This window comes from Sapajus apella, unplaced genomic scaffold (genome assembly GCF_009761245.1).
Source record: "Sapajus apella isolate SASKATOON/1434 unplaced genomic scaffold, GSC_monkey_1.0 scaffold66, whole genome shotgun sequence".
NCBI lineage: Eukaryota > Metazoa > Chordata > Mammalia > Primates > Cebidae > Sapajus > Sapajus apella.
In genome coordinates, this window is record NW_022437006.1 from 1,943,758 (window position 1) to 1,958,898 (window position 15,141).

General features: G+C 37.0%; 1 protein-coding gene across 1 annotated transcript in view; it reads right to left on the bottom strand.

Moving 5' to 3' along the window:
* Positions 1–2,446: 2,446 nt before the first annotated feature.
* The window catches only part of SYT10 (synaptotagmin 10), a 93,742-nt gene continuing 81,047 nt past the window's right edge, over positions 2,447–15,141 (bottom strand). The window contains exon 9 of the transcript XR_004259918.1: positions 2,447–4,512. The gene's annotated coding sequence lies outside the window, so the exon portion shown is untranslated. The remainder of the gene's footprint in view (positions 4,513–15,141) is intronic.

The following is a 15,141-nucleotide window of genomic DNA, read 5'->3' on the forward strand; positions in this document are numbered from 1 at the left end:
TTGAACCAGAAAGGTAGAATTTGGGGCTACATTTCCCTGCTTTTTTTCTGGCTAAGTCATAAAAACTATTTCTTTGTCATTTGTGCATTTGTTTATTCACTTGCTCATTGATTTATTCTCTCATACATTTATTCATTTATTACATTTTGCAGCATAAAGAATTTGAAGTGGTTATTAAGAACATAAAAAAAGAAGTACATAAAACTAAAACAAAATTAAAATTGAATAATAAAGATAAGAGAGCAGGGGTGAGGGGAAATAAGAATAATTATTATAAGGTGGGAAGCAGTGGCTCATGCCTGTAATCCCAACACTTTGGGAGGCTGAGGCAGGTGGATTATCTGAGGTCAGGAGTTCAATATCAGCCCAGCCACCGTGGTGAAACCCAATCTCTACTAAAATTACAAAAATCAGCCTAGTTGTGGTGGTACGCACCTGTAATCTCAGCTACTCAGGAGGCTGAAGCAGGAGAATCGCTTGAACCTGGGAGGCAGAGGGTGCAGTGAGCTGAGATTGCACCACTGCACTCCAGCCTGGGTGACAGAGTGAGACTCCATATAGAAAAGAAAAAAAGAAATAATTCTTACAATAGAATTATGTCTTTCACCTTTCCAGTTGCCAAAGCAAAAAACAAAAACAGCAGAGTTAGTTATATGATTTGCATTGTCTGTGTAAAAGGAAAATACTAGTATTTCAGAAGTAAAATGTTTTCTTGCCTTAAGAAATGAAAGTAAACTCTTTTTGGGAATATTCACTTCAGAGGCACACTTAAGGACAACCCAACAGTAAACAGAATCATCTTTTCGGCACAGCAAGCTCTAAAAACATCCCTCAACCAGAGCTAAGAATGTTACAACAATGTATAAAAATGAGAAAGGAAATCTATGGGTGAACAAGAATATGTGATTTCAGGTCACAGTTTTCTGATATTCTAGGTGTATCACGTAAAAAACATTGTGTAAATTGTTAGAAACCAGGTCAAGACAGAGTGACCAACTAAAGAATATATAGCAAACTGTAAGTAGGAAATGCATTATGATGCTGGACTTTACCATATTCCCTGGACAAGTCAGACATTTTCAGTACTCTGAGCCTGATTATGCTAGTTCATCTGTCTGGAAAGGTCCAACTTTCCCAATTAACTTATCAAACTCCCAATTGTTCTTTTGTAAAGCGTGATGGCTTAGAGTGCTAAATTTCCCAACAAATAAACCTTGTTGGAGCTCTTGCCGTGTAATTTAGTAGCTTGTGACTCTGAACTTGCCAACCTCTATCATTGCATAAGTCAGTTTTGAAAAATAAATATCTGTCTATATACAAACTTATCTATGGGACACCTTATCTGTGTGACAGGTCTTAGCATTCTATGGGAATATGTTTTCATATGTATGTATTAACATCTTATTTGTTCTATTTCTCTGGAGAACTCTGACTAATACAGATATACTAACAACACCTTCCACAATGTCCCAAGAAATACTTTACATAATGCTTGGCATATGGTAAGGTTCAATAAATTCTAGCTTTTAATAGTATTTAAGAAAGTTTTTTGGCTAATTTATATAAAATATTTGGAAGATAAAATACATCTTGTAGAAAAGTGGGAATAAAATCAGTCTTATTTTAAAAGACTGCCTTTGATAAAACTTTGTTTCCTTTTGAAGTTTTTGCAGTTTTCTGAATCACATGCCACTCTAGTTTTGGCAGCATGTGACTGACTGCATTGACATATGTACAATGCCTTATTTTAGCAATGGGTCAGCAAAATAATTAAAAGATGTAAGCTTTCTTACTTCATAAGAGATGATCTTAAATTCTGAAGGTCTTGAGATTAAAGTAGCTAAACAGGCTGACTTTTCTTTTTTCCTCTTTTTGGAAAAGTAAGTATTTCATACTTTTTCATGTTTAGTTTCAGAGTCATCATTGATGATTGATGATATGAATGTGTGTGAACTGAACTAGTGACCATGTATTCTGACTATATTCTGACTACACTTAATGAATTTGACCAAAGGGGAACAATGGTAACTTCTTTAGGCACAATCTTTCCCCCAATATTTTCAGCTTCTCTTCTGAATTTAGCTTTCTGAAACTCCTTATACCACCTCCAACTTCCTGAATCTGATCCTGTATGCTCTCGAAATCAAAGCAAGTGGTTGGTCTCTGTCCTATTGAAAAGGAAACTGGACACCTGAATGCTCCATGACACTGTGGGAATAAAACCACTTTTTTGTATGTTTCACTTGTTACCTGGACCAATGTCATTTTCTCAGGCTTGTGGTTAATCTAGAAGTGTGTTTGGAGGTTGGGTGGTAAAAAGGAGACTTTCCCTGTACCACCAACCCATTTTTAGACCACCCTTATTCTTCTGTCTAGGAATTGAACCATTTTTCTTTTTTCCATGCTTTTTAGCTCCTGTAATTTTGACTTGATTAAATCCTTGGTCTTTTTTTTTTTCCCACCTCACTGTCCCAGAAATTTTATTCCAGAAATCCTAAAGACATTTATTTCAAAGAAATCTCTACTATTAAAATAAAATGCCTTAGCACATTAAGATATTATTACTCCCAGATAATACACTCTAGCTCACATTGATCTCTCCTTTGTCCAGCCTCAGGATTGATTAATTTTCTTGAAAGTCAGGTTTTGTCCATGGGGAAAATGATTTCTAGATTTCTAAATTTCCTTAAGCCTTTTTTACATGTCAAAGCAAATTTAGAGATATGGAAACAGATTTTTTTTTTTAAGTAAAATGAAATGACCGTGTCATTTAACATCTGAACTAGAACACTTTTGAGAGCAAAATGGCACACTAAATGTAATTAACAAATGTTAATAATTCTGTATCCAATGAAACCAGGAATTATAGTGAATTAGATACATTGTAAGAAGAATTCTTGTCAAACATTGCAGAAACTGTAAAGCCAGACTGATCCAACCCAATGAAAGTAGGAAGAAAAGAAAGAGGCAGAAGTCAGAGAGCTGTTGGACTCCAATGTCCTCCCAACCCTCACACACTACTGACTCTTCCCCTTCCACCCAATACACACACTTGGTGGCTCTTTGTGGAGTGGTGCTGTACAAACAGCCACATGAATTTAAGAGACCCAATAGATTTGGTGCTAGTAGCTTTCTTCCTGATGCAGAATCTGGAAAACTTATAGGCTTCTAAGAAAATCCTGGCATTTCCATCATTGGTGATTAGAGGTGGCTGGCTAAAGATGTCATAATACTGGTGCTTGCAGGTTACTGGGAGGCGGGTCCACAAGTTCCTTCAGGCTCTGATCAGTGGCCAGTGAAATGCCAAGATCAATGTACCCAGGAGGAATCAAGGTAGGGAAAAAAACCAGCATATTATACAGGAGCTTCGTGATTAGAGATAAAGGGCCAGGGCCGCAGACTTTAGTGTCAGGTACATGGAAATTCTCTGAATGCTGGGATGAGCAGTCCCATGTAAGTAAACATCAGTAGTGAACCTAACCTATCCCAGAACGTGGAAAATATTAGAAAGAAAGCATTTCTCTGACATCTCTTCTTCCATTCCTTCTTCCATCAACAACAGATTTCTTAAGCTCTTATATACATCCAGATGCCATTCTGGGGATCAGGAGAAGAAGAATATTAAAGAAAAAGTCTGAAAACTAGCATTTAACCAAACGAGATTGAGTTCCCTATAAAACTTTAAAAACTGAATCTATGCCCTATCACCTTCCACTTTCCCACCTGCCTTCCAAAGCGTTAGTGCTCATGAGAAAGATAAAGTCAGTTATGGAAAGTAAAATGAAACAAACAAACAAGCAAATAAAATGAAGATAATTCTTCTCCCAGAGATTTGGGTGACAATATATTTGTGAGTGTGCAACACAAGTAACACCAGCTATAGGCAAGTTGCTTGGACTCTCCAAACCTTAGTTTTTTTTGTAAAAAAATCTGGGGTCATATTAAATAAAGATATTTTCAAAAAATAAATGCCATAATTTTTCTTAGGACATTGCACAATTTCTAAAATCAACTTAGAAGTCAAAGATTCTTACCTTGTTTTTTCATATGATACAAGGGGAGCACAGAGAGATACATACCCTCACTGACATTGAAACATAAAACATCTTCGTTTACTGAGTTATTTATCAACTATTTAAGTAGCACCTAGCTGCCAGGTCCTGTCCTAGTAGAAAGGGATGTAACAGTGTACAAAACAAAAAACAAATAAATGCATATAAAAAAAGCATAGGAAGAGAATAAAGCAAGGAAGAGGAAAATAAATCAATGGTGACCTTTGTGTGTGTGTGCATGAATAACTGTGTGCAGATGTGTGCCTGTACGCCCATGAGTGCAAGAGAATGTGTAAATCCTGAAATGGTAATATTCAAACTATTTATCAAGGAAAGCAGCACAGATGGTGAATAATCAGAATGAATACCTGACCTGTAAGAAGAGGCTCTGAAGGGGAGGCTACATTTGTCTCTGATGGCAGCATACTGATGGGTGTGATATAATTCACATAAAGATGATCTGGAAAGAGTCTGAAAGGGAAATCATAAGACTTTCCTCATTGGAAGAAATGGATGAAACATTTAGGCTAGTGCCACATTTTAAACAACTATCTGTACCTTTGATAAAAAGGCATAAAGAGCTTTGATTTGTTTTAAAATTAAAGGTTAATTTTGAAGTGATACTTTCACATTGAGGTTCATGGTCTCTGTGACTCAAAATATCATTTTACACTAGCATGAAACTAACTCAGATATTTAACAACATTAAGAAAAAAAAAAGCATCATTGTTTCCTTCAGCCCTGCAAGAATTTTTCTTAAAGACTTTGTGTGGCAGGGACAATGCTGTGTGTTTACCAAATTCCATTTCACTTTCTTCCTTCTGGGCACATGAGAGTTTTCCAAGCTCCCTTAAATTTACATTATGGCCATGTGACTATGTCCTGGCCACTTGCCAAGCTAAATCACACCTAGGCCTGTCCATTAAAAACAACTCATGCAACAATTCTTTTCCTCTCTCTTCTTCTGAGGTGGGGACTATGGAAACCATATGCTACCGAGGTAGCTATGAGATGAGAGAGGGGTGCCAAATTTGTGCTGGACTTGATGTGAGCAAGAAATAAATCCTTACTGGATTAAATCACTAAAATTTCAGATTTATTGTTTTTCTTTTTACCAAAGTATAGCCTAGCATACCATGACTAATTCAACTTTCAACAAACACTGTATGGTAATTCTGTATAGAAGTCTATACAAAAAGGATGTATTAAGAATTTAAAAAATTTTGTACAAATGCATTTCACAACATGTCAATATTTTCTATAATACTCTTATGCCATCCCAAAATTTGATATTTTGTCAGATAAATGATAATGAATTAATGTCAGGAAGAACACAAATTGCTTATGAAACACTAAAATGCACATTGGAGTAGTTTAAATAAAGTGAATAAGGCAACATTAGCTGTGATTATATTTAATTATATGGTAACAATTTGGGGTTAACAAATTTGAGAACATAAATCTTTGGCAGTTGGGGCAGTTTTTAAAAAAAATATTTAACTAGCAGATGAAATGAATAATATTGCTAGATCTCAAAGTACTAATAGACTGAGAGGAATCTGAGGAATACTTCTAAACCTAATACAACTAAATTAATATAACTTTGATAGAAGTCATGATAACTAATTGATGGCATTGGTAATTTTCTTTTTTGTAGAAGTCATTTGCAGAGCTGGTAAACTAAAAAAAAATAAAATAAAAACCCTGAAGTATAAGCAATCAGGCACTTTAGTACACAGGTCACTCTGACATTACATGAAAAACAAGAAGCTACAAATCTTCTTGTAGCTACCAGAAGCTACTGCAATTAAAGATCATTGCCATCATCACAGTCAACTTTAGATACATTTAATATACATTAAGATCTTTGGGTAATTTGCAAAGTTGAAGGATTACAGATAAATTTTTCTAAAGAAAATTGAATGCTAGCCTGTCAAATTCATTCCTGTCAATTTGTAGGAATTGTACACTACATATGGTGCATGACATCAATTTTCAATGGACCAGATCAACTTTGAGTTGCATCACGATTATGCTATTGCCATTTACAGGCAACCAGCTTTGATTTCTGGCAGCTGTTAGAACAATGTGTACCACACCATAATGAACTAAGGATTGCTCAATTGTAGGGCCTTTTTTCCCACAACAGTAACATTTATGGTTTTTTGAAGTAAAAAAAATTAAAGACTAACACAATTATAGACAAAATATTCAAGGACCAATATAATGCATTCAAATTTGAGTACTGTATTCCCTTCAAAACTAAATTTTGCTGGCAGAACACTAATACTACAACATTATGAGTCAGGAATTTCTAAAATATATCCCCTTTTGGCCCTTTGCCCTTCTTATATTAGTTACTAAGGTATATATTTTTCATTGTTTTATATTGCCTAAAGAAGTAAAGAAAAAACAAGTGTAACAAATTACAGCCAAATGTTCAGACATTTGCCATGAAACTTCCCTTATGCAAAACAAAACAAAGAATTGTTAAATTTTAAGAACTGGAAAATATCTTTGAGATCATTAAATTTTTGCTAGGCTATCCCTATAAGTATTATTTTAAAGATGTGCCTCATATTTTCCAGGTTGACAGATTGAGATAGGCAACAGTATGCTTGATGATGGCTGTTGCCCACATAACTTGTACAATTGTATTAAGAAAAAATGCACAGATGCTGGAGAACAGACGGAGGTCTCTGATGAACCAGCCAGGGGAGACCAAATGATAAGCTCTTGGTTTTGTTCTATATGTACCACTTTCTAGATATCCATCAGAACTTCCTCAAGTTCCTCTCAGAATTAATATCACCTTTCTTTAAATGAGCCAATGAATATGCAGTGTTATGCGTAAATGTTGGCAAATAGTAGACATTCTACAAATGTTTATATCTGACACTATTGCATGGTGTACACTTAATAAACCTCTTAGGACATTCTGCTTGGTGTTAGCATTGGTAGAAGATTTGTCTCTGCTAGGAAATTGTCAACTTGTTCAGGCTGGGACTTGATTTTGTTTTCACACAACTCCTCCATTCTACACTGTTATGTCTCATATTCAGGCTGTCTTGCATAGATGCTTTTTTCTCCTCCACTAGATTATGAGTTCCAGGAGAACTAAACTGTGTCATCTTTATGTTCCTCACTGTACCTAACACTGCTTGGTACATAATGAGTCCTTAAAAACTGTGTTGAATTTGAATGTTATCTCCTCTGGGTAATTTTATTTTCAAAACATTCACTTTTGAATAGGACTTGTTTTATCACAGCAATTTATTTTGCAGATGAAGGAAGCTGAATGAAACTAGAAGACATAAAAAACTTTAAAATCCTGCTTCAAACTTCATTAGAGATTTAATAGGATCAGTACAGTACAGTAGAATGTACACATGTCATTTGATACTTAGTCATTTTCAGATTCTGTTTGCTCTGAGAAAGTCACACCCTACCTCATTGGGCTTTTAAAAAAATCGTATGTTATTGTGATAAGAACACTTAACATGAGAGCTTCCATATTAACATATTTAAAAATATACAATACATAGTGTGGACTATCAGTACAATGTTAGCAGATTGCTAGAGCTTATCCATCTTGCTTATCTGAAGCTTTATGCCTATTGATTAGTAATTCACCATTTCCTCCTTTCTTGGGGGCTTTTTAAAATATGAGACAAAGAAGCCTTAAATACCATATATAGTAAACAAAACAAAACAAAACAAAAAACCCCCACAGGTTCTTTGTAGTGATCAACTTAAATTTACTTACAAGAGAAAGGAACAGCTAGGAAGCTAAGCCAGACATTTCAATCAGTCAAATAACTGAGCTTTTTGAATTCTCAAAGAGAAATGTTTATTCATTTAATTGGTTTGCATATGGCTGATATCTGAAGCAGGAAACTTAACAGACAAAGGTGAAAGGAGAGTGGAAAAAGTTTTAAAAATTACGTGTTTCCTATTCTGTGACCCTCATTCCTAAAGAGTACCAATATTGAGTTCTAGAAAGATTTAAAAAATTGCCCACTTGTTACATAAAATAGGCTCACATATATACAGTATGTTTTTCTTAAGAAAGTTGGAACATGTGTTTTCAACAGACTCAATCTGCAGCACTCAATTTCTACAGTGGCTCAATCAAGGCTGTCTTAATTTCACTTCAGAGTTTAGCATTGATTTGTTTGATTATTCTATGAAGATAATAATTTGACATCATTGGAATGATAAAAATTATCCCATGAAGTTAGAAAGGATTGGGACTGAAACTGAAACAGGAGAGTTCCCTGACCTCCCTCTCAGGATGTCAGGGGTATGGCTCATTTGTTTGGCCACTGTGCACTAAAACCTCTTACTGGAGGAGAAGCACTTAGGCTGGTAGGTGCAGGAGCCAGGGCAAGTGCTTTTGGGCTCCAGCCACACAGTAACATCTAAGGGCGGGTGTCCGTGACTCCTGAAGCCCCAATGAGTACAGTGCTTTTTTCACTCTGCCTTCTACAGATGGCTTAAGTTTTAACCAGCTCCGTGCTCTTTTGGTACCTTGGTCCTTGTTTGGTGTCCAGGAAGAATCAGGTCATATGGACAAATTAAAGGATGGTAAATGCAGGAGATTGTATTGCCAGATGGAGGTGACTCTCAACAAGAAGGATGGAGAGCTGGAAAGGGGTGGAGTGGAAAGACGATCATTTTCTGGCATCCTGCTGCTGATCTCCTCTCTGACTATCCCCAGCTGAACTCTTGACGTTCAGATGCTTCTTCTCCTCTCTCCTCTGCCACATCACTCTTCTGCTCCTCTGCTCTTTTGCTCATACAGCCTGGGGTTTGGGGTTTATATGGGTACAGGCTATGGGAGTGTGGTGGGCCAAAAGGCAATATTTGGTGTGAAAACAGGAATACCTATTCTTATTTAGGGGTGTGGGTTTCCAGGCTTGAGGGAGAAGCCTTTGCCAGGGGAACTGCCCTCTTCTATCCAGTATTTCCTTGCCTCCTGCCTGTATCAAAACCTTGTCATTCATTGTCTCTGTAATCCAAAAATTAGCTAGTTTTCCAAAGATCAGAAAAGACCCAGCATAGAACACCCTCAGCAACTGATTCATTTAATCTCATATTGGAGATTTTTAGTGTTTGAATGTAACCAAAATACAAGTTAGTTACTCACTGCATGTAGAGTCCAACGAACAAGGCAGAGATCTGATGCAAAAAAAAGTGAATTTATTCTGAAGCTAACATGGGGGAAGGGGCACAAAGTATCCTGCCTTTAAGTGTGCCACTTCATCTTTGGAGCAGAAAGTGAATATTTTTATAAGGTAAGAGGAGTAATTGAGCCAGGGCAGGGGATCTGTCTGCTAGCTTGGTGACTTATCTACTGAACAGTTGAGTTGACACCTTCCTGGGAAGAAATAATTTGTAAAACTGACCAAGTGGGCATGCTTTTGATATGCCCTCCTGGTGAATGAAAGTCCCAAGGCAACCCTGGAAAGTATGTTTGAAGGCAAACCCCTGGAGGTGAGAGGTCCGTGGTGGGTATGCTTTGGTCTGTAAAGCGACTGTCAGCTCTCAAGGAGAGACCTGTCTTGGAGCACAGAGTCAGAACTTGCATTGCAGGAAATGTCTGGTGAGGGAGATGTGAAAGAATATATTCACATTTTTAAAGAGCTAAGTCGGAAATGGGGAACCAGATAACAAGAAAAGAGAAAGAAAATAATAATAATTAAGTCACCTCTTAGAAAAACGGGGGATATTCAGTTACATGAATAGGTTAAAATATTTGCAGTTTTCCCAAGGGCCATGAATAAAATTATAATTAGCAGCCAACAGTTAGCAGATCTCTTCCTTGAAGAATTCATTTAGGGAAAATCTAGTTATGAGATCCTACGGATATAGGCCAACTCTATCTTTGAAAAGGTACTTCTGTAATATCAAAATTAGACCTCATTCTACTCTGCTTATGGGTCTATCAAACATAATTTCTCATCTAAATGGAGACAGTTGAGAGTGAAGGGTGCCCTGTAGATAAACACGCAAAAATCACAGTCATATCCAAGGCATATATGATCATCATACCAATAGAAATTCTTATATTACACATGGTTCTATTACTATCTGTGTGAACCCAAAGTATCTGACAAGAGGTCTCAGTCAATTTACGAAGTTTATTTTGCTAAGGTTAAGGATGCGCCTGTGACACATCCTCAGGAGATTCAATGACATGTGCCCAAGGTGGTTGTGGTACAGCTTGGTTTTATACATTTTAGGGAGACAAAAGACAGCAGTCAATATGTGAAGATGTACTTTGGTTTGGTCCAAAAAGGCAGGACCACTGGAAGCTGGGCAGGGAGGTGATCCTTGCTTCCATGTCATACGTAGATAGGAGAAAAAAGGTTGTATTTTTTGGGGCTTTGATTAGCTTTCACTACATATACAATTTACATGCGAGAAAGGGGTAGAGTAATTAATAGTCACTTACATCTTAGTCTGGCTTAGTGAATCTGCATGAACAATAGGTCAGAGGAAGCAATGATATGCATTTGTCTCAGGTGAGCAGAGGGATGACTTTGAGTTCTATCCTTTGTCCCAAACCTGTAAAGATAAGCTATCAATTTACATCACCAGGGTGAAGTTCAGCAGAACTGTTTTAGGGTAAAGATCTTGAGGACCATAGGGAATTTCCTTGTGGGTTGTGAAAGATGTATGTAACTTTTTAAATCTTTGTAGCTATTTAGGAATAAAATGGGAAGCACATTTGCCTGGTGCAGTTTCCAGCTTGACTTTCCATTGGCCTTAGTGATTTTGGGGTCCTGAGGGTTATTGTCCTTTCACAACTGAATCCTTCTTCTTTACTTCTTTTCTCTTTTCCTCCTCCTTTTCTTCTTCCTTCTCCTTCTCTTTCTTCTCTTTTTGTCTCTCTTACTATTTCTCTCCTTTTGCTGCTTTTCTTGTCTAGAGGGTAGACTAGATGCCAGATTGGGAGGTTTTCAAAAAAGAAACTTTTTTTTTTTTTATCTGAAGAAACAGAATACTGTCTTTTACTAATTCCACATAAAAAAAAGTTATAGGAATAAAGGAAAATATATAATTGTTTTAAGTATTTTTCTTTCATTTCCACTTCTATTGCATCCCTGAACTCCTTCTCCCTTTTGCCCTGGGTTTCTAAGAAGAAAGAATCAGTCAGCTCACAATCCTTTCTTTGTGCCTCTAAGACCTTCAGTATGCTGAGTATAGCAGAAAAGAGACTGCAAGAATCTGAGGGTTTCTGATCATCAATATAAAAAATTGGCAAAAAGGGACTAGAGATTGGAAGAGCTTGGTCAGACAGGGGAAAGGGAAGTAAGAAGAAAGTCAGGCGTTCTGTTAAATTTTATAAATAGAAAGGTTTAAGAGCTGTAGGCAATCACTTTTTAAAGTGAAACTTTCAGGGAGTTTGGAAGGTTTTACTCTCTGACATGCAAATTAATTCTAATACATCTTTAGGTGAACTGCAATAAACGCCAGCAAGATTTTCATTGTTTTATGAGGCTGGACTTCTACATTTTTTTTTTGAATGTAAGAAGTAACACTAGTTTTACTTGTGTTATCCCTACTAAGCAAATAAGAAATAGCAATCACTCAATTTAAAGAAGTAATGTTGAATAAAGCATATGTAACAGATGATGCTTGTGGAATGAATAAACAATGAATACATAAATAAATGACCACACTTGAAAAGTCAGAAAGTTTTTCTCTTCTGAACAGTCTGAGGGCAAGTGACATACAACAGCCCTTTATCCCTAAATATTTTAATATGTATTTTGTCAGTGTAAAAAATCATGTGGTTTTAATTACTCTTTTAATCAATTTTATGGCTCTCTAGAGAGAATGTGGGGAGATTCAGAACTGGGTGGTTGCTACTGTTCTCCTGAGACTTGTTTATTAATAACGTGTTTTCTCATACAGATATGACCAGAACACCACCCTGGGCACACGCCTATGTGCCCCTTCCTTACCTCTCCAGAAATCACAATTTGCAGGAGATCAAGCTCTCACGTTCATCATGTTCTTTCAAATGTGGTAGTTGTATGAGGAGACCACGAAAATAGTTCACAAATTTTTGTTCCTCATGTATCATTAATAATAACAGTGGTTCCCTTCAAATCTCAACTCCTTCTAGCAGAAATATACTGTCAATAAGCTATTCTCTCCAAGTTAATTACCTCCTGTATCCAGTTCATCACAACTGCCACTCACTCCCATTAGCTCGCCCTAGTGTGTTCTCATGGGCCTGGGAATTCTGTTCTCTACTCTATTCCCCTGTCTTATACATGAGTCACTAGGATATTGCATGAGTATTGTTCTCCCTACATTTCTCATGTATTAACTTCTGTCACATTTTTTCAGTTTCCATTTTCCTGCGTTCCACCAATGTACTGCTTATTCCTTCACTTTCTTTGTTATCTCAGGTCTGATTTTGACTCTTGTTCATTCTCTTTTAGTTTTTCTTGCTTATGCTTACTGTAGTTCTCAAGAAAAGTGTTTAGCAATAAGTTCCTGAGGACACCAATGTATTGTTTACTGGCTCTTCTGAGAAGTTTTCCAAATCTTAGTAGACTCCGTTGGTGATTCAGGAAAACAGGAGGAGGCCTGGAAGGTTTTAAATTTGTGTGAGCTTCCAAAGTAGCTTAAGGGAGAATTTGCAAACTCATTACTGCAGGTCAATCCAAGCTGCAAGACTGACATTTCTTTCTTCTTCTTCTTTTTTTAAATTGGCCCACACAGTAATTTAAACAATTTCAATTAGTTGCCAGCATTTTCCAAAGAGATTTTGGCTTCTCTTTAAAATACATATGTGTAATTCTGCAGGGTAACAATAAGCTTCAGCTGAGTAGTTCCTAAACTCTTTAGATGGGGTATGTAATTCGGAGTTTGACACAGTCCCCATCAGACCCGTTTTAATCATTTCTATTCCCTTCCTGACCCCTGTAGTCAGTTGAGTTTTTCACATTTGTATTAAAGTCTTAGTAGCAGCCTGTTTTGAGAGGTGGAGAACAGTGTCCTATCCAGGCCATAATTGTCCTCCAAGGACACAAAGAACCCAGAGTATTTCCACTCTGCTCCTTTGCCTTGTTCCCTACTGTTTGGTGATATTTTGTCGAGAATGACTGACAGACTGATCAAGAATCATGGTGATACCATAATTTTATAAACCTCTGAAAAGTCAGCAGGCTTAATGTGGAATTTCCAATCCTTTCAGCCCTCAGCATGAAGAGTTGTGAGGAATGAAGCAGTGCTCTGGCTTAGGCACAGTATTCTCGTATGAGGCCAGGGCCAGACTCAAACATTTTGCTTTGTTTTGTTATTTCACTTGACAACGTTTCCATGTTCCTACTGTTATTGGATTGGCTATTTCTTAAAAGGAAGGTCATTAGGGGTTAGGAAGAAACACAGGAGTTACTGTAATTGGTCAAAAAGAAATTAACAGCTTCATGTTACAATCTGGACTAAAACACTTGTTTGGACTCTGGTTGCATTTGAGGAATGTCACAACTCCTTGTAGGTGCTCCCTGCTTCCTTGCTTCCCCCATTGTAGCTCCAGGATAATCTTGTACTACTCTCTCCCCTGCACTCCACTTCACGCAGACTTGCAGGCCTCCTTCAGATTTTTGGTACCTATGTAAAATGCTTGGAAGCAGCCTATTTGGGGACGTGGAGAACAGGGATATGTCAAGGTAATAATTTATCCTAATAGGAGACAGGCCCCAGAGCAGGTTCCTCTAGCACATCAGTCTTTTCTCTGCCTCAGGGACTGGTATTTGCTGTCTGTCTGCTTTCATTTTTAGCTTATCTCTTGAATTGTTCTTCTCATCTTTTAGGTCTCAGCTTAAATGTGTGGTCCTCAAAAAGATCCATGCTGCTTATTTTATTCAAAATGAGCCTACACATTTGCTCTTCATCAAATTACCTTATTTTCAACATAGCATTTATCATGATCTTTCATTATATTATTTATTTGTTTGTTTTTCTTCCTCAGACAGGAAAATAACCTGACCACAGTGACCTTGTCTGCCCACCTACTCATCTATTTCTACCACCTAAGCAGTGTCTGGCTCACAGAAGTCATTTGACAAGGATAATAGAATAACTAAATAAATGAGGACTGGCTGGGCATGGTGGCTGTCACTTGCAATCCCAATATTTTGAGAGGTTAAGGTGGGAGTATTGCTTAAGGTCAGGAGTTTGAGACCAGCCTGGGAAACACAGTGAGATGCCCCTCTCTACAAAAATTAAAATAATTAACTGGGCATGGTGGCATGTGCCTATAGTCCAAGCTACTGAATCCAGGAGTTCAAGGGTGCAGTGAGGTATGGTCATTCCACTGCACTACAGCCTGGGTGACAGAGCAAGACCCTAAACAAAAGTGGACCACATGTTGAATGCCTTTTATGCCTTTGCTATTTCTGCTTCCAGTAATATAGATTCTAGAGACAAATTATCCTATTAGAGTATATTAATTATTTTCACCATACATATAAATTAACTTGAGTGCCAAAGTATCAAAGAAGACTATAATTTACTCTAATCAAATAGTGTTATACTTTTCTTAAAATATGAATCAATAGTGCAATCTACTCCAATTTCTAGTAAACGTCTCCCTTGACTCCTTTCGGAGGTGTTAAAAAGTTTAAAAACGGGAGTACAGCCCTTCATGCAAAAAATAACTCAATAAATTAGGTATTGATGGAACATATCACAAAATATTAAGAGTTATTTATGATAAACCCACAGCTAATATCATACTGAATGGGCAAAAGGTAGAAGCATTTTCTTTGAAAACTGGCACAAGACAAGGATGCCCTCTGTCATGACTCCTATTCAATATAGTCTTGGAATTTCTGGCCAGGGCAATTAGGCAAGAGAAAGAAATAAAGGATATCCAAATAGGAAGAGAGGAAGTCAAATTTTCTCTGTTTGCAGATGACATGAATGACATGATTGTATGTTTAGAAAACCCCATGATCTCAGCCCATAAACTCCTTAAGCTGATAAGCAACTTCAGCAAATTGTGAATGCCCATTCACAGTTGCTACAAAGATAATAAAATACCTAGGAATACAACATACAAAGG